Genomic DNA, 25,941 nt, shown 5'->3' with positions numbered 1-25,941 from the left:
AATACTGTAAACATATTTATATGGTTCTCTTGTTGCACAAGAAAAATCAGATCAAAAAGGAAAAAAAAATGAGTAAGAAAATAAAATGAAAGTAACAACATAAAAAAGAGTGAGAATGTTATGTTGTGATCCACATTCAGTTCCCACAGTTCTCTCTCTGGGTGAAGATGGCTCTCTTCATCACAAGATCATTGGAACTGGACTCAATCATCTCATTGTTGGAAAGAGTCGCATTCATCAGAATTGATCATCATATAATACTGATGTTGCCTTGTATAATGATCTCATGGTTCTGCTCACTTGACTCAGCATCAGTTCATGTAAGTCTTTCCAGGCCTCTCTTGAAATCATCCTGCTGGTTGTTTCTTAGAGAACAATAATATTCCATAACATTCATATACCATAACTTATTCAGCCATTCTCCAATTGATGGATATCCACTGTTTCCAGTTTCTTGAAGACTCCAGTTTCTTAGACTCCTAAAAACATTTGGTTATATGCAGAAAAATATAAATTCATTGAGGACAGAGGCTATTTTTCATGTTTCTTTTTGTATCCCAGCACCTACTACAGTGTCTTACATCTAGCGAGCACTTAATAATTATTCATTGAATCTATTGTGCTTAACTTATAAGCTATTAGGGTCATTATATTAATAATAGGAAACTTAAGAAGAAAGAGCTAATCCCCCTCCTTAAATAAATAACCTTCATTATAAATATCATTCCTCCAAATGGTTTTTATTAGGGTATTTTGGGGGGCAGTAAGTGGGATAGGGTAGTTCACTTCTTGTGTGGGGTTGGGTAGTATAGCTATACTGTTCCTTAGACTAATAATTACACAGGCAGTATAGCCTAGTGGAAGAACTTAAGGCCATAAGAACAAATGGTTTAGTTTTGCTGTCGCCAACTAATTTCAGTTGTTGTTTTTTTCAGTTTGTCAGATGGAAATGAAAATACTTACCCTATTTATATAATATAGTTATTATGAGGATTAAGAGATAGCATATAAAAAGCATTTGCTACCACTTTGATAAGACTTTGCCAGCAAAGGCACAGTTAATTCAATAGGTGCTAGAAGGCATGGCTTACTTCTGTTGCTGTTGGTTTTTTTTTTTTTTTTTAAGTCATGTCTGACTCCATTTGAAATTTCTTAGGCAAAAAAAAATTTGTTGGCCATTTCCTTCTCCAGCTCCTTTGACAGATGAGGCAAGTGAGCAAACAGAATGAAGTGACTAGCCCAAGGTCACACTGCACTAAATGTCTGAGGCTAGATTTGAAGTCGGAAAAATGAATTTTTCTGACTCCAGGCCTAGTACTCTAACCACTGCGCTACCTAGATGCCATTTCTTTATGTACCAAAACATAAAGACACAAAGGCAATCCTAATAACTGAATATTGCTAGTTGGGTTGAACTCTGTGTTGAACCCAAACACTCTCTGCTCTCCTGGCGTGAGAATTTTGTATCTGCCCCCTTCCCCCAGCCTAGACCATAATAACTCTTTGCTGTTGGCCTTGACACTCACCTGATGCTTCTCCTCAGGGACTTCTCCTCCTGCTCCTGGCCTCTTGTCTGACCCTCCAGTAAGTGACTTCCAGATTTATGGGACTAACGTGAGGTTCTGGCAATGTTCCTTTCCATCTGGGAAAAAGTAAAATTTGTGCCATGAGAAATATTCAGGCCTAGTCTATATCAAGTCTTTTCTGTGAGTGAGACAAGGAAGAACAATTATGTTGGAAAATTAAAATGATTCCCAGATTTACATACTCTGGTCAAATCTCTCTGCTGAGTTCCAGGCTCCACAGCCAGCTTGCTTTTCAATTTTTGAAGTGGAGATCCCATAAAATATACCAAACTCAGCAGATCCCATACAAAAAAGATTGACTTTCTTTGAATATGTTCTGTTTTTTTAATGCCCTTACGAAAGTGTGACATCTAGGTAGTACAGTGGATAGAACATTAGACCTGAAGATAAGCCACTTAACCTGTTTCCCTTAGCTTCCTCAAATGTAAAATGGGAATAATAACGGCATCTACCTGCAGAGTTATTATGAAGATCAAATAAGATAATTTTATGAAGCTTCAGTACAGTGTCTGGCATTTAATAAGAGTTATGTAAATGTTTATTTCCTTCCTGTCGTTCATACTCCAAAATGTTGTACAGACACAATTATTCATTGAACTGGACATTTCCCAAAATGTGTTCTGTAGTACTCTACAGAACTCTAATAATGTGAAGTATGTTTCTCAAGGGCAGGGTCTGTATTTGTCTCTTTTTGTATCTTCAGTGATTAACATAATATCTAGCTTATCGTGGGTGCATAATAAATGTTCACTGATTAATTGATTATATTGACATAGTTATAAAAATAAAACTTAAAAACCCAAATTCATAAATGTCAGGTCAAAAATCCCTATTGTAGATAAATATAAGAATAATAGAGAAACAAAAAAAATAGAAACCTAAATATTCTATAGCTTGTTTCCATTGATGATTTGTGTGCAATAAGAAGAATAAGAGATATCTTTGAGGAAATATGAGAAGAAAAGGACTGATCACAACCCATTGAAGAATGGAGAGTGAAGGATAATAGATAGATTTACTTAGTGCTGTCTCTGAAATATTAAAGAATTAGACAATGGATTTCAGCATTTTCTTTAGATCCACATGGACAAGAATCATAAAGTTTGAGAAGGCATGTTTTTTTTTTTGTTTGTTTGTTTTTTGTTTTTTTTGTTTTTTTTGCCATCTATACCAAAGAAGAAAATGTCCATATTGATGAGATCATGGATTCTTTGATGTATATACCAATATAATATACCAAGATATCATCTAAAATAACAGAACTGCTTTATTTTTTATCAACATGTAATAAGTATAATAAATGCTGTCTAATATATTGTAGCTATCATTTAAGCACTATATAAGTGTGTTTGTATAAAGATACACATATATGTATAAAAATACACACATTATATATATGTATATATATGACATATAATTTTGGTATATTTTTGAATTTATACTATTAAAGCATATCTAAGTAAATCAGAGATATTTTATTGCTTTTGGAAAGATTCAACTAATTTCTTTCTTTTCATATTAAAGAAAAAATAAAAAAAAGAGGTCTGTATTTCATGAAAGAATGATAAATGATAGAAAATAAAGTGTAAAATGAATGGGAGATGAAACTAAGGAAATTGAAAAAAATCTTGATTTTCCCATTTTCCCTGTCCCTCTCATTTCTTATCTCCCCTTCCCTATTTGAAATGAATTCCTTGTTTATTCTTTTATTTGTTTTCTTCATTCAGCTTTATGAATTAGAATAAAAGAAAATTCTTAGTTGGTTGATCTAATCTGTGATTTCATCAGCATAGTAAACTGATCTTGTAGAAATTTCTTCTACTTATGCATATCAAAATTCTTCTCTAACTTTCAATGTTGGAAATTTGCCTGGGACAGAGTTTAAGTGACTGGGCTATGGTCACATTGCCAATAAGCATCAAAGGCAACTCCTGAAACCAGGCTTTTCTAACTCCAAGGTTGGCTTCTATCTACTATATTGTGTGAAAACTCTTCCACATCATTACTGGATTTGGCCTTGCACGTCTATGATTTGGACACAATCACTTCAACTTTAAGCTTAAAATTCTTAAAATTAAATTTAAAATTTAAAATTTAAAAATAGTTTTCTCACTGTTTCTAAAAGCTTTGCTATTAGTTTTATCTGTTTTTTCACTTTAGAGTTTCTGCTCTATTTCCTCTTTTTTATGTTTATAGAATTTTGCTTTTAATCAAACCAATTTAACCTTTGACCAGTTAAAGTTGAATTGTTTTCAGTATGACTAGTGTTTTTCATGAGTTTTCTTATCTGTAGGGTCCATAGGCTGTTATTTTAACCTTTAAAATATAGATTTTGGTTGCAAATAGTCCATGTTTTTTTCTTCCCCCTATTTTAACTAATGCCAACCTTCTGGTATATTTTAACAATCAAACTGTCAGATATTTACCAAAACTTTAAAGATTCCACCATTCTAACAATAACAACAAAAATAAAACCTTGGGAACTAAATAAAAAGTGGCTGAATAAATCATGATATGTGAAAATGAAATAAAATTATTTCACTGTAAGAAATTATGAATATGAATAATCTTGGTAAGACTATAATGAATTGATGCAGAGGCAAATTAATTAATGGATATAAAGAAAACAATAGACATAACAATAACAACAATGTACATGAAAACAACTTTGGGCAACTGAACTCTACTTGTCAAAAACCAATCTTGGTCTTAGAGAAAACATAAAGAAGCTTATTTCTCTTCTTTTAATAGAGAGGAAAGGGACTATAGTATAAGTAAGTCATATTGCACAGGGTATCTAGATATAATCATTGATATGTGAGTTTTCTTTAACAGCTCTGTTATAAGGAAAGGTTTAATGCATGTGTTGTTTGTGTCTATGTTTGTGTGCCTCCACAATAGATTTACTATCCTACTCACTACAATGGCTTTTACTTAGTTTTTCTTCTCTCCCTCCCTGATTTTCCCTTCCAACCTTCCACTTATCATCTTAAAACCTTGCATAATATTTCACAAAAAAAAAAGAGTGAGGATTCACAGAGAGCTTCCTCTTATTCTTTTCTGTGGCCTTCTTCCACTATCTTCTTATCTCAAATTGAGAAAATGACCTTTATCCTTTCCAAGGCTAAGTTCTCTACATGCAAAAGTAATCCAATTCTATTCCATTTTGCCCAGGAGACTGCCTACCTAACTTTCTCACTAATCTTCAATAGCTCCCTCTCTACTGACTGGTTTCCTACTGTCTACAAATCTACATATCACTTCTGCATCCTCAAAAAAGTTTCACTTGATCCCCACCAGCTATTATCCTATATCTCTCTTCTCTTTTGTGGCTAAATTCGCTGAGAAGCCATCCGTAATCAATGCTTCCACTTCCTTTTCTTTCATGCTTTTCTTAATTCTATAGTCTGGCTTCTGACTTCATCATTTAACTAAAATTATTCTCTCCAAAGTTTCACGTGAGCTTTTACTTTCTCCTCAATCTTTCTCCTTATTGATATCTTTTGATACTGTTTAGTACTCTTCTCTTCATTATACTCTCTTCTCTTTAGTTTCTACTTGATCATTTTGGTTCTTTTCCTGTCTGACAACTCCCCAGTCTTCTTTACAGGATCTTTATCCAGGGCACTCACCATGGTGGATGTCCCCCAGAGATATGAATTAGGCCCTCTTCTCCTAATCTATTTCATTTGGCTACTCTATCAGCTCCCATATATTCAAATATCATCTCTGTGCTGACAATGTTCAGATCTACTTATTTAGTTGTAATTTCTCTCCTAACCTCTTGTCTTGCATCTTTCATTGCCTTTTAGAAATCTTGAGCTGCACGTCCTAAGACATCTTTTTTTTTTTTAATAACTTTTTATTGACAGAACCCATGCCAGCGTAATTTTTTACATTATCCTCACTCACTTCTGTTCCGATTTTTCCCCTCCCTTTCTCCATCCCTCCCTACCCCTCCCCTCCCCCGATGGCAAGTAGTCCTTTACATGTTAAACAGGTTACAGTATATCCTAGATACAATATATGTGTGCAGAACTGAACTGAACAGTTCTCTTGTTGCACAGGGATTCAGAAGGTATAAATAACTCGGGAAGAAAAACAAAAATGCAAGCAGTTTATATTCATTTCCCAGTGTTCTTTCTTTGGGTATAGCTGCTTCTGTCCATCCTTGATCAATTGAAACTGAATTAGCACTCTTTATCGAAGAGATCCACTTCCATCAGAATACATCCTCATACAGTATCATTGTTGAGGTATATAATGATCTCCTGGTTCTGCTCGTTTCACTTAGCATCAGTTCATGTAAGTCTCGCCAGTCCTCTCTGTATTCATCCTGCTGGTCATTCCTTACAGAACAATATATTCCATAATGTTCATATACCACAATTTACTCAGGCATTCTCCAATTGATGGGCATCCACTCATTTTCCAGCTTCTAGCCACTACAAACAGAGCCGCCACAAACATTTTGGCACATACAGGTCCCTTTCCCTTCTTTAGTATCTCTTTGGGGTATAAGCCCAGTAGAAACACTGCTGGATCAAAGGGTATGCACAGTTTGATAACTTTTTGAGCATAGTTCCAAATTGCTCTCCAGAATGGCTGGATGTACTCACAATTCCACCAACAATGTATCAGTGTCCCTGTTTTCCCTCATCCCCTCCAACCTTCCGCATTATCTTTCCCTGTCACTCTAGCCAATCTGACAGGTGTGTAGTGGTATCTCAGAGTTGTCTTAATTTGCATTTCTCTGATTAATAATGATTTGGAGCATATTTTCATATGTCTATAAATAGTTTCAATTTCTTCATCTGAGAATTGTCTGTTCATATCCTTTGACCATTTATCAATTGGAGGATGGTTTGATTTCTTATAAATTAGAATCAATTCTCTATATATTTTGGAAATGAGGCCTTTATCAGAACCTTTGATTGTAAAAATGTTTTCCCAGTTTATTGTTTCCCTTCTAATCTTGTTGGCATTTGTTTTGTTTGTACAAAAACTTTTCAATTTGATATAATCAAAATTTTCTATCTTGTGATCAATAGTGATCTCTAGTTCTTCTTTGGTCCTAAATTCTTCCCTCTTCCACAGGTCTGAGAGGTAAACTATCCTATGCTTTCTCAATTTATTTATAATCTCATTCTTTATGCCTAGGTCATGAACCCATTTTGCCCTTATCTTGGTGTACGATGTTAAGTGTGGGTCAATGCCTAGTTTCTGCCATACTAATTTCCAATTTTCCCAGCAATTTTTGTCAAATAATGCATTCTTATCCCAAGAACTGGGGTCTTTGGGTTTGTCAAACACTATATTATTAAAGTTATTGGCTATTTTGTCCTTTGAACCTAACCTATTCCATTGATCAACTAGTCTATTTCTTAGCCAATACCAGATGGTTTTAGTAACTGCTGCTTTATAATATAATTTTAGATCTGGTATAGCTAGGCCACCTTCATTTGATTTTTTTTTTCATTAATTCCCTTGAAATTCTTGACTTTTTGTTTTTCCATATGAACTTTCTTGTTATTTTTTCTAGGTTGTCCTAAGACATCTTAAACTCAAGTCCAATCTGAACTTATCTTTTCCTCCAAAACTTTCTATTTTCCTTACTTCCTTATTTCTTGTCAAGAGTATCACCATCTCCCAGTCACCCAAGTATCATCATAGATTCTTCACTCTTTCTCACTCTGCCTTATTCATCCATTTGTCAAATCTTGTCATTTCTACCTCATAACATCTTATGTATATGTCTTCTTTTCTTCTCTGATAGTCACCACATCAATTCATACCCTACCACATCATTCCTGGACTATTGTAATATTGATTAGTCTACCTAGTCTAGCCTATTTTAGCTTTCCCCTCCTCCAGATCAGGGTTTCTTAAACTTTTTCTACTTGTGACCTTTTTTACTTGAGAAATTTTTATGTGATCCTGCATAAATAGGCATATAAAATAGGATTACAAATCACACATTTACTGATAACAAATTACAATTTGTGACCCCCTACATTCAGTTATAAGACCCCCATATAGGGTTGTGAACCACTATTTAAGAATCTGAGCTCCAGACCATCCTTAACTAATCTGTCATGTTGAATTTTCTCAAGTACAAGCCTGACCACATCACTACCCTTATTCAATAAACATCAGGGATTCCCTGTCATCTTCATGATAAAATATTTTAAAATCCTCTATTTGATTTTTATGCCCTTCATTACCTGGCAGTCTAATGACACTGACTTCCATGTTGTTCTTCACACTAGAAATTTCCTTTTCTAATGGTGCATTTTTATGGGTTTTCCTCTATATCAGGAGTACTGTCCCTTTTCTCCTCTGCTTCCTGTCTTCCTTTTAGTCCCAACTAAAATAAGTCTTTTTCCCTGGTCCCTTTTCATGTTAATACTGTCTCCATGTTCATTAGCTCCAATTTATCCTGTATACATCTTTCTTGAATGTAATTATTTGTAGGTTGTTTCTTCCATTAGATAGTGAACTCCTATAAAGTAAGGACCCATTTGTTGTTGTTATTTTGGGCCTGCTATCACAGTTGGCTGAGTGTATGATACCTCAGATGTTATTTATAACTATATCAAAACAAAATCAAAAGGGAAAAATTCCATACTTAATCAATTTCTCAAGGTAAATGGTTTTGAATGATTTTTAATTAAATTAAAGAATTTATCTAGTTGTTTCAGTATAGTCATGTAGTCACGGCCTTTTATACTTCTTAAAGAATATATTTTTATGTATAAACATATATATACAATTTTCTTGCTGCACAAGAAAAATCAGATCAAAAAAAAAAAGTAAATGAATAAGAAAACAAAAAGCTAGCAAACAACAACAAAAAAAGTAAGAATGTTATGGTGTGATCCACAGTCAGTTCCCATAGTTCTCTCTGGGTATAGTTGGCTCTCTTCATCATAAGATCATTGGAACTGACACAATCATCTCATTGTTGGAAAGAGTCGCAATCATCAGAATTGATCCTTGTGTAGTCTTCCTGTTGCCTTGTACAATGATCTCCTGGTTTTGCTCACTTCACTCAGCATCAGTTCATGTAAGTCTCTCCAGACCTCTCTGAAATCATCCTGCTAGTTGTTTTTTTATAGTACAATAATATTCCATAACATTCATATACCACAACTTATTCACCCATTCTCCAACTGATGGGCATCCACTTAATTTCCAGTTTTTTACCACTATGAAAAGGGATGCCACACTTAGCTTCAGACCAGATCTAAAACTACATTATAAAGTAGCAGTGATCAAAACCATTTGGTTCTAACTAAGAAACAGAATAATTTAGGCTAGGTCCACAGAACAAAATAGTCAATGACTATAGTACTCTAGTGCTTGACAAACTCAAAGACCCCAGATTTTGGGGTAAAAATTCACTCTTTGACAAAAATTGCTGGGAAAATCAGAAACTAGTATGGCAGAGACTAGGCATTGACCCACACCTAACACCGTATACCAAGATAAGGTCAAAATGGGTTCATGATCTAGACATAAAGAATGATATAAACAAATAAGAAGAACATAGTGGATCTGTGGAGGAGGAAGGAATTTGTGACCAAAGAAGAACCTGAGATCAAAATAGATAATTTTGATTACATTAAGTTAAAAAGTTTTTCTACAAACAAAACTAATGCAGACAAGATTAGAAGGGAAGCAATAAATTGGGAAAACATTTTTACATTCAAAGGATCTGATAAAGGCTTCATATCTAAACTATAGAGAGAATTAAATTTATAAGAATTCAAGCCATTCTTCAATTGATAAATAGTCAGAGTATATGAACAGACAATTTTCAGATGAAGAAATTGAAACTATTTCTAGTTATATGAAAAGGTGCTCCAAATCATTATTGATCAGAGAAATGTGAATTAAGGCAACTCTGAGATACCACTACATACCTGTCAGATTGGCTAAAATGACAGGGAAAGATAATGACCAGTGTTGGAGGGGATGTGGGAAAGCTGGGACACTGATACAATGTTGGTGGAACTGTGAACAGATCCAACCATTCTGGAGAGCAATTTGGAACTATGTTCAAAAAGTTATCAAACTGTGCATACCCTTTGATCCAGCATGTTTTTACTGGGCTTATATCCCAAAGAGATCTTAAAGGCGGTAAGGGAACCCACAAAACTGTTTGTGGCAGCTCTTTTTGTAGTGGCAAGAAACAGAAACTGAGTGGATGCCCATCAGTTGGAAAATGGCTGAATAAATTATGGTATATGAATGTTATGGAATATTATTGTTCTATGAGAAATGACCAACGGGATGATTTCAGAGATCTTACATGAACTGATGCTAAGTGAAATGAGCAGAACCAGGAGATCATTATACATGGCAACAACAAGACTATATGATGATCAATTCTGATGGAAGTGATTCTCTTCAACAATGAGATGATTCAAACCAGTTCCAATTGTTCATTGATGAAGAAAGCCATAAACACCCATAGAGAGACCTGTGGGAACTGAGTGTTGGCCATAACATAGCATTTTCATTCTTTCTACCGATGTTTTCCTTCTCAGGTTTTTTTTTTCTTTCTAGATCTGATTTTTCTTGTGCAAGATAATTGTATAAATACGTATACGTATATTGGATTTAACATATATTTTAACATATTTAACATGTATTGGACTATCTGTCATGGAGGGAAGGGATTGGGGGAAATGAGGGAAAAATTTGAAACAGAAAGTTTTGCAAGGATCAATGATGAAAAATTAGACATGCATATGTTTTGTAAATAAAACGTTTAATAAAAAAAATTTTAAAGAAAAGGACTGCCACAAACATTTTTGTATATGTAGGTCCTTTTCCTTCCTTAAAGAATATATTGACAATATATTGTATATATACAAAGATGTATGATTTCACATGTGAGGAACTTCCCTCCCACTAAAGCCCATCTGCGGTTTTAAGGTCCAAGTATCTGTTCAAGACTCTAAGAGGTTACATGATTGTCTTATAATCATGGAACTAGTGCCAGAATTTTCTTCCATAGAAGTGTTATTGAAACCAAGTTTTCCAATTCCTATTCCAGTACTCTTTCCACTATATAAAACTAATTCAAGATAATTATAAATTATTATTACCTATTCACTTTGCTCTTAAAGGAAAACATGAGTGGTAAAAGCTTGACCTGATCTAAGAGAAATTTATAAATATAGGAAGGTAAATTATATTGGAAGCATTGTAAATGAAGGACAGACTTCATTAATTTTTATGAAAAATGATTAGCATGAATACATAAATTTAGTGGAAGTAAAAATAAGCATAAAATATGTAGCTCTGAATTTGTTCAGGACACTGTACAAGCTCTAATGAAAAATCTATTAATCAATTAATGACATGTACTATAGCAGAATCCTTGCTTTAATTAAAGTACATTGTAAGACATGAATCTGAAAGTTGCAGAGGAGGCAAGATTAAACCTAGTTTTAGCTCTAAAGATACACAATGATGTATTCTGATCTCAAAGAAAATACTTATATTTTCAGAAGTTTAACCTAAATTTCAGGTCTTAACACCACCAGTAAATGGATTAAGCAGTCACTGTACTATATGATTTTAAGTGGACACAGCTATCTCCTTTAGCAACCCACTGAGGCATAGCTCTATTCTCCTACATTATCTAAATTTCTCAACACTAATTTCTCCTTGAACTTAAACAATACATTTAAGCTATTAGATCAAGATGTCACCTAGATTTTCCTGTCAGACCTCTTCTTAGTCTTCTTTGTTAGAACTTCATTCCCACAAACTAGTTTTCCCCAAAGCCCTGTTCTAGCTAATTTCTCTTATTCTAATACTATCTTGCTTGATGATCTCATTAGTTCCTATAGAAATTATCTCTAAATCTGTATATCTAGCCCTCACCTCTCTCTTGAGCTCTAGCTTTGCATCACCAATTGCCTCTTTATTATCAGAGATAAGATGTCTTATAGGCACCACAAACTTGCAGATAAGTCATTACCTTTTCCCCTTCTACCTCCCCTACTATAATTGAGGGAGCATCTTCCCAGTCACTCAGATTTACAATTTAAGTGTCATACTTAGCTTTGCCCTTTCACTTATTTCATATTCAATCTGTGACTGTTTTGTTTTTTTCCTATTCTCACAACCTCTTTCATATATATCCCCTTTTCTCCACTCACCCAGTTATTTTTGTTGTCCTTTACAAGACAATCTCTTGTCCATGTGCTTTTGAATTTTCATTTCTACCATCAATGCTCTCCCTCCTCACTGCTTCCTTGACTCCCTTCAAATTACAGCTGAGATCTCACTTTCTGTAGAAAGCTTTTCCTCTCCTAATCTCTCAAGGCCAGGGATTTTTCTTAGAGTTTATCTTCCAGTATATTGTGTTTTTCTTACATATTCTTCCCCTCCCCACATTATCTTCCCCATCTGGATGTGCATTCCTTGAGGGCAAGACCTCTTTTTTACTTTTCTTTGTTTCTTTAGTGCTTAGTATTCTGCCTAGAACAATTTCAGGCTCAATGATGATTAGTGGGAAAAAGAACTCTTCACACACATATCTATTATATATTTTTAAATAATGTTAACAATTCCTTTTAGAAATTCTTTTCAGCAATAAAGGGAAAAGACTCAATGCCTTTTTTTCTTGAACTGCATTTAGAAATCTTAAGACAAGAATGTAAAATGGAAAGCCTCAAAACTTCTTAGACTTCAATCTGAAATGTTGTTCTCAATACTTATTCTCTTCTAGTTTTCCATTAGGAATTTTATTATGGTCTGTTGTAGAGTATGGGTTCCCCAGAGGCCTTGGTCAAAGTGAAAGAGGCAGAAAGCAAGTAGAATTCTGGAGTCTGGAGTTACTAACTTCTCTCCTCCTTGTCCTGCCGCCAAGTGACTCTGCCTATCTTTCTCCCCTCCAATCCTTGCCTCTGATTATCTTAACACCAAACATTCACCAAACACCAATAGTGAGAAGAGCCATTTATCCAAATATATGCTAACAGAGTCATTGTCTCACATCAAATAGGTCATTAGCCTTAAGTGCTCAGTTGTCTGATTCAAGCATACCTTTTTGGAGTTCCCACCCTCTACAATCTGTGAAGAATGAAGCTGATTTGTTAAAAATAGAATTTGACCTAGGAAGAGAGGGAGAGTCCCAAGGGTTAATTCTAGACTTTTCTTGTTAGCAAAGATTGAATTATCAGCAAAATTAACTGTCATCTTGGAAAGCACAAAAAATCTAGCTCTACAGTTCTGGGATATTGGACAATAAGATTTAATATTAAAGGGGACTGAAAAGCATTTTTTCAAGAAAAAATTTGGTGAGGCAAAAGGAGCCATTGACTGTCAGGGAAGTCAGGTAAAGATAGGTTTTCCAAGTGGGCGACTGAGACCTATGGAAGGAGGCTTCTTGGCAAGTTGCATTAAAAGAGGAGTGGCAAAGGAATTGGACTTATAAGAAAAGAACATCAAAGAACTTCTCCCATGCTACCATTTTAGCTAGGTCTAGTCCTGCTTTGAACAGTTGAATCAAGTACAAAAGAAAGTGATGGAAAAAGAAGGACCTAGAAAAAGAAGAAAAAAAGAAATAGTTTGGGAAGTTGGATTGGTTTTGTTTGTTTCTTTGTTTTCCAGAAGACCTCAAAGAAAATAGTATGACAAAATTGCTATTTGGATTTGGCAGAAACTTACTAGTTGCATGTAGAAATGTAGAAGCAGCCACAGACAAAAGGGGGAAAGGCAGAAAAATCTTTTTTTTTTTTTTTTAAAGTCACACTGTATACCAAGATAAGGTCAAAATGGGTTCATGATTTAGACATAAAGGGTGATATTATAAACAAATCAGAACATAGGATAGTTGATTTCTCAGATCTGTGGAGAAAGAAGGAATTTGTGACCAAAGAAGAACTAGAGATCATTATTGAACACAAAATAGATAACTCTGATTATATTAAGTTAAAAAAGTTTTGTACAAACTAATGCAGACAATATTAGAAGGAAAGCAATAAACTGGGAAAACATTTTTACATTTAAGGGTTCTGATAAAGGCCTCATTTCTAAAATATATAGAGAATTAACTCAAATGTATAAGAATTCAATGGTACCATTCTCTAGTTGATAAATGGTCAAAGGATGTGAACAATTTTCATATGAAGAAATTAAAAACATTTCTAGTCATATGAAAAGGTGCTTTAAATCACTATTGATCAGAGAAATACAAATTAAGACAACTCTGAGATACCACTATGTTCCTGTCAGATTGGCTAAGATGATAGGAAAAGATAATGACAAATGTTGGAGGGGTTGTAGGAAAACTGGGACACTGATACATTGTTGGTGGAATTGTGAATGGATCCAACCATTCTAGTGAGCAATTTAGCACTATGCCCAAAGAATTATTAAACTGTGCATATCCTTTGACCCAGCGGTGTTTCTATTGGGCTTATATCCCAAAGAGATCTTAAAGGAGGGAAAGGGACCCACATGTATAAAAATGTTTATGGCAGCCCTCTTTGTAGTGGCAAAAAACTGAATGGATGCCCATCAATTGGAGAATGCCTGGGCAAATTATGGTATATGAATGTTATGAAATACTATTGTTATATAAGAAATGAGCAGCAGGATGATTTCAGAGAGACCTCGAGTGACTTACATGAACTGATGCTAAGTGAAATGAGCAGAATCAGGAGATCATCACACATGGCAACAAGAAGACTACAAGACAATCAATTCTGATGGACGTAGTTCTCTTCAGCAATGAGATGATTGAGTCCAGTTCTAAATGATCTTGTGATGAAGAAAGCCATCTACACTCAGAGAGAGGACTGTGGGAACTGAGTGTGGATCATAACACAGCATTTTCACTCTTTCTGTTGTTGTTTGCTTACATTTTATTTTCTTTCTCATTTTTTCCTTTTTGATTTGCCTTTTCTTGTGCAGCAAGATAATTGTACAAATATATATGCATATATTGGATTTAACATACATTTTTACCATGTTTAACATATATTGGATTACTTGACATCTGGGGAAGGGTTTGGGGGAAGGGGAAATTATCCATACATATGTTTTGAAAATAAAAAACTTTAAAATAAAAAAAAAAGGTCATAAAAGCACTTTTCTTCCTTCTTCCTTAACTCCAGGCCCTGTGAAAGATCTCCTCACTCTGTGCTCCAGATAGAGAAAAATCTGTTTTGCCTATGCCATTAGCAATTCAGTAGCAGCAATTCCACAAAGATGTTCTATTCACCTCTTCTGTGCAGAATACTGAGCAGGCTCCCATTTTGTAACCTTTGCCATCTGGCTTTCAATCACAATGGAAACTTCTTTCTCCAGAGGGATCTCTTAATTGCCAGATCTAAAGGCAACTTCCTCGAACCTCATCTTTCTTGACCTCTTTACAGTTAAAACACTGTTGTCTACTCTTTCCCCTAGATACTCTCTCTTCTTTGTATTTGACAACACTGTTTTCTCATAGTTCTCTTACCTGTTTCTCAGCTTCTCATCCTCTGGGACGTAGAAGTGGAATCATGCTCTATATATTGTATTTCCTACTACCAAGAATATGCCAATGCTCATTCAAATAAGCTTATGAGAGCCCATTATAGTGTGATCATCAGTGTGTCTCACAAATTGATAAATGCTACAAATGAGCTTTTGATTTATTATTTTGTTGATTGTCTAGAGTTAAGGAAATGATAGATAAAACATGAATGCACATCAAATTTATAAGTGTGTATGCATTTTCCAGAGAACTGGTCATTAACATTTATCATCACAGTCATATATTTCACATATATTCCAAGGCACTGTCATAGGCCAGTTTCTCTCTCAACTCTCCTTTTGACATCATCAGCTTCTATATAGGTTTAACTATCATCTCTCTACCGAAGAAGCTCAGATTTTATATATATATATATTCCAAGGTACTGTCATAGGCTTCTCTCTTGACTCTCCTTTTGACATCTCTCTACTGAAGATGCTCAGATATATATATATATATATATATATATATATATATCTCCAGGCTAATCTCTCTTCTGAGTTCCAGTCTTACATCACCACCTGCTGGTTGGACATTTTTATCTGGCTGTCCTGTGAACACCTAAACTCATGTTCAAAATAGAACTAATTACTCCTTTTCTCACCAAAACTGAACTCATTCCTGAACTTCCATATTTCTGTCAATATCACTACCATACTTATTGTCATTCCAATTCTCAGTTTCAGTGTTAGGAAAAGAAGATACTCTTTTCCTCACTCTCACTCATTCTACATTTATAATGAATTCTTGTATCTTGTCATTTTAACTTTCACAATATATCTCACATCCCTCCCCTTCTCTTTATTCACCTGGCCACCACCCTCAGGCCTTTATCACATCTTATCTGGACTATTACAGGATTATTGCAGTGAAATATCCAACACTTTCCCTGATTCAAGCTTCTCACTCCAAAGTGATTTCCCTAAAATTCCAAACTGACCATGCACTCATTCCCTAAACTTTTACCTCTGGAATCAAATATAAACTATGTAAGGTCTTTAAAGTTCTTTATCACCTGGGACCAAACTAGCATTCTATCTTATTATACATACTTCCTTTCATATATATTACAATTCACCCAAATTTACCTTCTTGTTTCTTATATAAGACACTCTATTTCCCATAGTTCTACGTTTGCACTAGTTATCTTCCATGCTTGGAATGTACTCCTCAATGCTAATTCTTAAAATCTCTAGATTCTTTGAAATTCCTCTTAAGCACCACGTTCCAAATGGAGTCTTTACTGATCCCTTCAACTTCTAACACATTCCTCCTCCATTGACCTTGTAGAGGAAGTGTAAAATCTTTAGAGGAAAAGATCAACAGTGCAAAAGCAGTGAAACAGAGCATTCATCATAATTCAGCATGTAGCTGTCAAAAGCTTATCCAGGTACATGATACATGATTCACACTAGAATTATGAGTGGCCAAGATTGGTATATGCAAATGACATAACCTATATAGCTATCATGGATATAATGATTTAAGTTTGCAAAGCATTTATGTGTCATTTCATTTGTTATTCACAACAACCATAATTGTTATTAATAAGGTAAGTGTTATTAATATTCTCATTATAGATGTGAAACTAAGAACAGAAGAGGTTTGTTATGGGCCAACTCTGAATTTTCAACGAATCTTACAAAGTGCTAACTCAGTGGAATTGATAAAGACAATAGTTGTTTAGCATGATGCTTAAAAAGTTCTTTAGTTCAGTACATGTACTTAGTACTTATTATAGTTCTACAAGATTCACACCTATGATAAGATAAGCTTGGACAAACTCAGCCAGAATCAGAACTGGAAGCAGAGACCGTGGTGGCGGTTCTCCTGCCTCCCCGACAGAAACCAAGACACATTCAGGAGGACCTCAAGAAGCTGGCAGAGGCAGAGAACACAAAGGACTGGTGGCAGGAGCTCAAACTCTTGGAACCAAGGAGAGAGACAGACCTCTAAGAAAACTAGCAGAGCCCCAAGTGAAGGAGACAAGACTTTGAAAGAGATAATAAAGGATTTGGACTTTAACACCTGGCTGTATTTATGGTGATTACTTAACTGAAAGAAAGGCTGCCTCAGAGACCCCCAAAAAATTGAACAAAAGAACATTACAGAGGTTGAATGATTAAGTTGATTCAAAGATCTGATTCCAATCCAAACTGATTGCAATTTTTGCTTTTTTTGGATTCATTTAACATAAAATTTGCTATGTAGCTCTTTGCTTTAAAAGTTTTCTTGTAAGCAACAGATTGTAGAGTTTTGTTTTTTTACCCAGTTTGTCACTTTTTTTCATTTTATTGGATTGTAAAAGACATTTACATTTAAAGTTTATGAGAACTAGGTTTATATTTTCTTACATTTGTTTCTGACATAGCTTTTTTCCTGATTTAGGATATTTTGTTCCTATATGTCTTCAAGATAATATTTTAGCACTGCAAGGTCTATATCTCAAAGAGATCATAAGAAAGGGAAAAGGGCCTACATGTGCAAAAAATTTTTTTGCAGTAGATCTTTTCATGTAGCAAAATATCAGAAATTAAAAAGTTATCAATCAATTGGGAAGTGCCTGAATAAACTCTGCTATATGAATATAATGGAATACCACTGTGCAACAAGAAATGATGAACAGGTGAATTTCAGAAAAACCTGGAAAGACTTTTTGCGAATCAATACAAAGTGAAATGAGAAGAACCAAGAAAACATTATACACAACATCAGCAGCATTATATGATGACTAACAATTCAGGTCTTCACAACACAATGATCCAAGACAAGTATAAAGGACTCACAAAGGAATATATTATCCATGATGAGATAAAAAAAGAAAAAAACTTATGAACTGGGAATGCAGATCAACTCATTTTTTCCCACTTACTTTATTCTTTCTCTTGCTTACTCCTCTCTTTTGACCTGTTTCTTCTTTCACAACAATGTTTAATATGGAAATATATTTTACATGATAGCACAGTTTAAACAAGATCAAATTTTCTACCATCTTTGGAAGAGTGGAGGGAAGGAAGGAAAAAGGGAGAAAAATTTGAAACTCAAAATCTTGTAAAAATGAATGCTATAAATTTTCTTGTCATGTATCTGGAGAAAAAGTAAAATTTTATTATATAAGAATTTAAAAATAAAAATAATATATTGTCTCTTTAGTTATTTTTGCTTGGTCTACTTTAAGGCAGCCCTATCCCCACAGACTCTCTTCTCCTCACCTACAAAGCCCTCTCCCCTTTACTACTTTTTCCTCTAGTTTCAGAGTTTACTTATTAATTACTTATTCTTTTTTTTATTTCTTTTCTCCTCCTTGTTTACTTTTTTATTGTTGTTACTTATTTCTATTGGAGGGAGGGGTTTTGAGGTAAAGTCCATGGTTTTCAGGCCTGTACCTCCATTATTACTTCTCCTGCTTCTTTAGCTTCTATTTTTCACCTTTATCCCCTTGTGTAATTCTAGAAAGAAATCGTTTCATGGTCGCTCTATTATTATTATTTCATTTTTAAAAGAAAAACATATCTTACTGGAGTCCATTGTTGAATACAAAATAGATAATTTTAATTATATTAAGTTAAAATTTTTTTGGATAAACAAAACTAATGCATTCAAGATTAAAAGGAAAGCAATAAACTAGGAAAGCATTTTTACATTCAAAGATTCTGAAAAGGCCTCATTTCTAAAATATATAGAGAATTAACTCAAATTTATGAGTTCAAGCCATTCTTTAATTGATAAATGGTCAAAGGATATGAACAGACAATTTTCAGATGAAGAAATTAAAACCATTTTAGTTACATGAAAAGGTGCTCCAAATCACTATTGATCAGAGAAATGCAAATTAATACTCTTGAAGTAACACTACACACTTCTTAGATTGGCTAAGATGATAGGAAAAGATAATGGCAAATGTTGGAGGAGATGTGGGAATATTGGGACACTAATACATTGTTGGTGGAATTGTGAATGTATTCAACCATTCTGGTGAGCAATTTGAAACTATGCCCAAAGGGTTATTAAACTGTGCATACCCTTTGATCCAGCAGTGTTTCTACTGGGCTTATATCCCCAAGAAATCTTAAAGGAGGGAAAGGGACCCACATGTGCAAAAATGTTTGTGGCAGCCCTTTTAACCAAAAGTAGTGTGTAGTGGTTAGAAACTGAAAACTGAGTGGATGCCCGTTAGTTGGAGAATGGCTGAATAAGTTGTGGTATATGAATGTTGTAGAATATTATTGTTCTGTAAGAGATCAGCAGGATGAATTCAGAGAGACCTGGAGCTACCTACATAAACTTATGCTAAGTGAAATGAGCAGAGCCAGGAAATCATTGTACACAGCAACAACAAGCTTATACAATGATCAATTCTGTTAGAAGTGCCTCTTTTCAACAATGAGTTGATTCAGACCACTTCCAGTGGTTTTGTGCTGAAAAGAGCCATCTACACTCAGAGAGAGGACTGTGGGAACTGAGTATGATTCACAACATAGCATTTTCACTTTTTCTATTGTTGCTTGCATTTTATTTTCTTTCTCTTTTTTTCATTTTTGATTTGATTTTTCTTGTACCGCAAGATAATTGCATAAATATGTTTGAATATATATTGGATTTAACATATATTTCTACCATGTTTAACATATATTGAATTATTTGCCATGTTGGGGAGAGGGGAGAGGGAAAAGGGGGAAAACTGGAACACAAGATTTTGCAAGGTTAATGCTGAAAATTATCCATGCATATGTTTTGAAAATAAAAAAAACTTTAATTAAAAAAACCATATCTTAAAACCTTAGGTTCAGTTTCTGATGTTTAGAAGGTATGCCACATTCCCAGCCTTCTTCTAAGAAACTATAGAAGATTGAAGTATAATAGAAATCAATCAAGTTGTGGAGAAGACCAAGAAAGAGGACTTCGCTGACTTATCTTCTCCATTAGAATATAAAATCTCTGAGGGCAAAAGCTGTCTTTGTTTTTGTTTTTTTGTTTTTTTAATTTTCAAAACTTAGCACACTGCCTGGTACACAGTAAGTAATTAACAAATGTTTTCTTTTAAATTTTATTTGCTCTCTATGAGTTTAAGTCCAGCTTTTATCATATATTATGTGACCCACAGACAAATTATCTAATTTTCCAGTACTCTAAAAACATATTTTTACAAGTTGTCGATTTCAAGAGGTCGAAGGAATTTTTACACTCAGAGTGCTTTTCAGAGATGAAATCACAGGTCCTGCCCACAAAGAAAATTGAGATTGCAACATTATCTGTCATTAGGAAATGCTGGAAGACAAAAGTGATGAGTGGAAGGAAGATCCCAAAAGGAGAGTAGGACAATAAAAACTAGCCAACATTCTCCACAAGGAAGTGTGTTCCGATTAGCCATTGTAAGCATCTAGTATATTTAGAAGATACTAGCCCTTAATTAAAAGGCAGTATGATGAGAGGTATAGAGTTAGGAAATCAGGAAGGTCTGGATTTGAATTCTTCTGCCAGCAGCTATGTGACCACAAGGAAGTCACTTAATTTGGAAACTCAATTTTCTCACTTGAAAAATATGGAACAACTATGCTGGGTCTCATAAGGCTCAAATGAGATTCAAGTATGTCAAGAACTTTGCAAGCTTTAAAGTCTTATCTAAATACCAGTTATTATATATAAATTGTCTATATTATCTAAAAACACACTGATTTTATTACAAACAGTAAATAGTACCTCAAGCTATAGCTTAAGAAAAAAGATCCCTCACTGATACATTGTTGGTGGAATTGTGAACACATCCAGCCATTCTGGAGAGCAGTTTGGAACTATGCTCAAAAAGTTATCAAACTGTGCATACCCTTTGATCCAGCAGTGTTTCTACTGGGCTTATACCCCAAAGAGATACTAAAGAAGGGAAAGGGACCATTATGTGCCAAAATATTTGTGGCAGCCCTGTTTGTAGTGGCTAGAAGCTGGAAAATGAATAGATGCCCATCAATTGGAGAATGGTTGAGTAAATTGTGGTATATGAATATTATGGAATATTATTGTTCTGTAAGGAATGACCAGCAGGATGAATACAGAGAGAACTGGTGAGACTTATATGAATGATGCTAAGTGAAATGAGCAGAACCAAGAGATCATTATATACCTCAACAACAAGACTGTATGAGGATGTATTCTGATGGAAGTGGATCTCTTCAATAAAGAGAGCTAATTCAGTTTCAATTGATCAAGGGTGGACAGAAGCAGCTACACCCAAAGAAAGAACACGGGGAAATGAATATAAACTGTTTGCATTTTGTTTTTCTTCCCGGGTCATTTATACCTTCTGAATACAATTCTCCCTGTGCAACAAGAAAACTGTTCGGTTCTGCACACATATATTGTATCCAGGATATACTGTAACCTATTCAATCATGTAAAGGACTGCTTGCCATCTGGGGGAGGGGGTGGAAGGAGGGAGGGGAAAAATCGGAACAGAAGTGAGTGCAAGGGATAATGCTGTAAAAAATTACCCTGGCATGGGTTCTATCAATAAAAAGTTATTTAAAAAAAAAAAAAAAGACAATGTATGACAATCAAAATGAGACGCAACACTTCCTGTCTCCCAGAGCAAAAATAAACAAAGAAAAAGGATTAAAAAAAATCCCTGAGTATATTGAACCTCTCTGTTTTGAGCTTATATTTATCAAGACAGTTTGACTCTCTGAGTAGGCTTTCCTGTTGGACAGAAGAATAATGAGTTCACTGACAATTCTATTTTTGAATTGTCTTTTGTATGGTTTATCAGTCTTTTCAGTTGGGTTAGTAGTTTACTAGCTTTACTCTAGGTGATGGATAAAACTGGATTTCTGAGTGTGCAAAACCAAAGGCCAGGATCTGGCCCAAGAGAAGTCCCAACATAGCAGGGCGTGTGTCCGCTTTCCATAGCAACCTACTTTAGTTGATTTCACATATTATCAAGTGATTTTTGTTGCTCCATGGAGGCACCTGCTGGTCATTTTTATTTATACCTTTTGAACACTTGAGCAAAAGAAAGCCATCCTAGGGGCACTAATCTCCAAACTTTTGTGATCTTATCCCTATGTATTTATTTATGAATTATGTAATATATTATTGTACTACTATATGATTTACTCTATAAAATATACAAAATAGAAAGTTTAAAAGGATGAGATAAAAACAAATGATATTTCTAATTTTAAAAAAGTAACACTACCAACAAACACTTTTTATTGTCACTAAAATTATGATAAAGCACTTAAAAAAAATAACCATCACATGGCTCTCTTCAACAATGAGATGATTCAAACCAGTTCCAACTGTTCAGTAATGAAGAGAATCAGTTAAACCCAGAGAGAGGACTATGGGAAATGAATGTGTACCCCAACATAGCATTTCCACTCTTTTTTGTTGTTGTTGTTTGCTTGCATTTATGTTTTCCTTATCAGGTTTTTTTACTTTCTTTCTAGATCCGATTTTGCTTGTGCAGCAAGATAACTGTATAAATATGTATACATATATTGGATTTAACATATACGTTAACATATTTAACATGTATTAAACTGCCTGCCATCTAGGGGAGGAAGTGGGAGGAAGGAGGGGGAAAGTTAGAACAGAAGGTTTTGCAAGGGTTAATGTTGAAAAATTGCCCATGCATATGTTGTGTAAATAAAAAGCTATAATAAAAAAATTGAAAAATAACCATCTATTGAATGAGCTTCATTTTAAAAAAATCTTGGTTTAAATATTTGTGATACAACAATGAAAAGGTCTGGTTGCAAATTTGACTTATTTTGAGACTCACTTTTAAATGGGTACCTTGCTGTAGAGATGTCACAAAGAAACAGCTCAAACAAGGGCACCATTAACTGTCCTTACTAAATGAAAATTATATTAAATTTTCAATTCTATTCACTGATTATTTTTGTTGAAACTTTATTGGTAAATTTTTGTTTTTATTGATAATGATTAGTTATTCTTGTAAACTATTGGAAAGTTGCATTTTTTAAAAGGATACTGAAGTGGCTTCAAAAGTCACTGAAAACTGTTCATTTGGAATACTTGAAATGTTAGACAATTATTTCCAAACTTTTTTTTTTTTTTAAGTGTGAAGGTGGAAGAATATTTATAGTTGATACACATTGTTTTCTAAGACAAAATCTTAATTTTAAATATCTTGCTATTTGTGATGATTTCACATGCTTATTTCCTAGTTTTGATGCAATAAACACCAAGGGAAATTTTCTTTTTTAATGATAATAAAAAATAAATCTGTATTTCAAATCATTTCCTTGATAACTTTGGATTTTAGGACATCTTTTTCAGCAGATCTGATTAGATTGTCATTCTTATCTTAGAATGTGACTGATGAAGATCTCATACTATGAGCAGGAGAAAGAAAAGCTTTATTTTTATTTTGTTGTTCCCTTGTGCTTGCATTATAAGCCTTATTTTCCATCTTAATTTTAGATAAAAATAAATATAAATGAAAATTCTAACATTTTCTTTCTATTACCCAATGGATCATCTTAAACATTTTCCGGGTTGTAGGCAGCCCACTATTGGGGACCACTGTCTCAGGGCACTAATGATGCCAAATGGCACTGGCACAGCTCTTTATTTCTCTCTGTGGTGTCACAGTTAGAAATTTTGAAATTGCAGAAAAGATCCTTTCATCTACTTGGAGCAGTAGGGAAGACAGAAAAAGACAGTGCAATATCTGAGAAAGAAAGGAGAAGAGAAGAGGAAAGAAAAGAAGAAAAAAGAGGAAAGGAAAGAGGAGGAGAGGAAAAGGGAGGGGAGAGAGGGAAAGAAAAGAGAAGGGAAGGATGAGAAGGAAGAAGAGGAAAGAAAGGGGAAGGAGGAGAGGGGAGAAGAGAGACATATAGGCAAAAACTGAAAGAGAAAAAAGGAAACATATCAAACAGACAAAAGAGGATAGTGGAGTTAAAGAGGGAGGAAAATAAAGAAAGAGTCTTGGAGAAAAAGACCTAATTCTGACTAGCTCCTCTGCTGTTTTCCCTTGTGGGTGAATACTTGGTTGTTTCCATTTTATTTTGCTAGAGGATTTACCCCTGGGGGTAAAATGCCTATTGGGGCACGACAAGACTAAAGCCATTATAAGCATTTATTAGGCACCTACTATGAGTCAGTCACTTTGCTAAATTGGCAGGAAATACAAAAGAAGGTAAAAGCCAATGTCTATTCTCAAAGAAATTCACAATTTAATGGAATTTCTAGAAAGTCTTTTTCTGATCCTTTATCATGATTCGAAGTTCAACATGGTACTTAACTGTCTTGGACAGCTCTTCCTGCTTTAACCATATTAGAATGCTTTCATGTATGAGTCAAGTTTTCTTTCCAAGGACCAAGTGTAACAAGCATATATATTTGGTGTATATACCAGAACGTCCCATCCCTTGACTGTTCTAGACTGTCTTCTGCTGCAGGTATGGTTTGAGGGAAGAGAGGCGCTGTGTTTAGAATACTGGACCTGATTTTTAAAATGCCTGAGTTTCAATACTGTGGTACCTGCTTCTATGCAATCCTAAAAATGTCATTTACCCTTTATCTGCCTCCGGTTCCTCAGTTGTAAAATGGGAACAATAATAAAACCTACAACTCAGAGTTGTTGTCAGGATCAAATTAGATAATATGCATAAAAAACTTATTAAAATGCCTGGCACTTAATACATGTTTCTTTCCATTCTTTTGCTTCTAGCAACATTGTGTTTTGTTACTCACAAGGAGGATCATAACTGCCCTTCTCCATTTATGGATGTTTTAGGGAATACAAAAGAAAAGGAATCCACATGGGGGTAAAAGAGATGGTATGATTCAAGTGGAACACAACTTCCCTGCTCTTCTTCATATTTGGTCCCTGAACTGGTTTTTTTTTTTCTTGTTTTGTTTGTTTGTTTATTTGTTTTGTTTGCTTTGTTTTTTACCTTGAGGGACTTCTGGGGTGGCCATTCTAGTCCCTGCAGTGCAGGTAACAGAGACATCACCATGTGGACAAATGGTAGGAAACTTTGGAGATCAAACCCTTGTGTTTCACTTTCATTTGCTGTTATCTTCAGGTCTTCATCATTTTTTTCTTGGACTATTACAATAGCCCTGATTATTCTCCATTCATTGAGTCTCTCCCCTCCTTAATTTACTCTTTACTCAACTGCTAAAACTCAATCTGACTCTATCACTGACCTACTCAGCAATTATAAGGGCTTCCTATTATCTCCAAGACCATATATATAATCTCTCTTTGACATTAAAATGTTTCCCAATCTCATTTTCCTATCTTATTGCTCATTATTTTTCCTCCATAAATTTGGTGGTCCAGCCAAAGTGACATTCTTGCAGTTTCTTACATACAACACTCCATCTCATGCCTCTATCCCGTGGTGCTGTCTATCTCCCATGCCTGGAATGTACTCTCTCTCTTTCTTCCATCTCTTAAAATCTCTTATTTCCTTTAAGATTCAGCTTAATTATTACCTTCTACATCAGTATTTTTCTGATCCCTGCAGCAATTAGCAATGCTTGTCCCAAATCACTTTCCCCTTGGCTATATTGCAATTCCTTGAGGGAAGAAATTGTTTTTACTTTTGTCTAGCATAGTGCCTGCTATATATGGTAGGTATTTTTGGTTAACAGAATTATTTATTGCTCCACCCACCATCCCTGTTACTTCCCAGAGTAAAAAATTGATCACTACTTCCCTATATCTATATCTCTAGATAGATAGATAGATGTGTGTGTGTGTGTGTGAGAGAGAGAGAGAGAGAGAGAGAGAGAGAGAGAGAGAGAGAGAAAGAGAGAGACAGAGAGAAAGAGAGAGAC

The 25,941-nt window shown here is 34.5% G+C and overlaps 1 pseudogene; it reads right to left on the bottom strand.

Annotated features, from left to right (window-relative positions):
- Positions 1–25,112, bottom strand: part of LOC127546471 (SCY1-like protein 2) — a 33,535-nt pseudogene extending 8,423 nt beyond the window's left edge.
- Positions 25,113–25,941: the final 829 nt, after the last annotated feature.

The sequence above is a fragment of the Antechinus flavipes genome, chromosome 2 (assembly GCF_016432865.1).
Source record: "Antechinus flavipes isolate AdamAnt ecotype Samford, QLD, Australia chromosome 2, AdamAnt_v2, whole genome shotgun sequence".
NCBI classification, from domain to species: Eukaryota; Metazoa; Chordata; class Mammalia; order Dasyuromorphia; family Dasyuridae; genus Antechinus; species Antechinus flavipes.
Note: the sequence above shows the minus strand (reverse complement) of the source record. Positions and strands in the feature narration are given on the sequence as shown.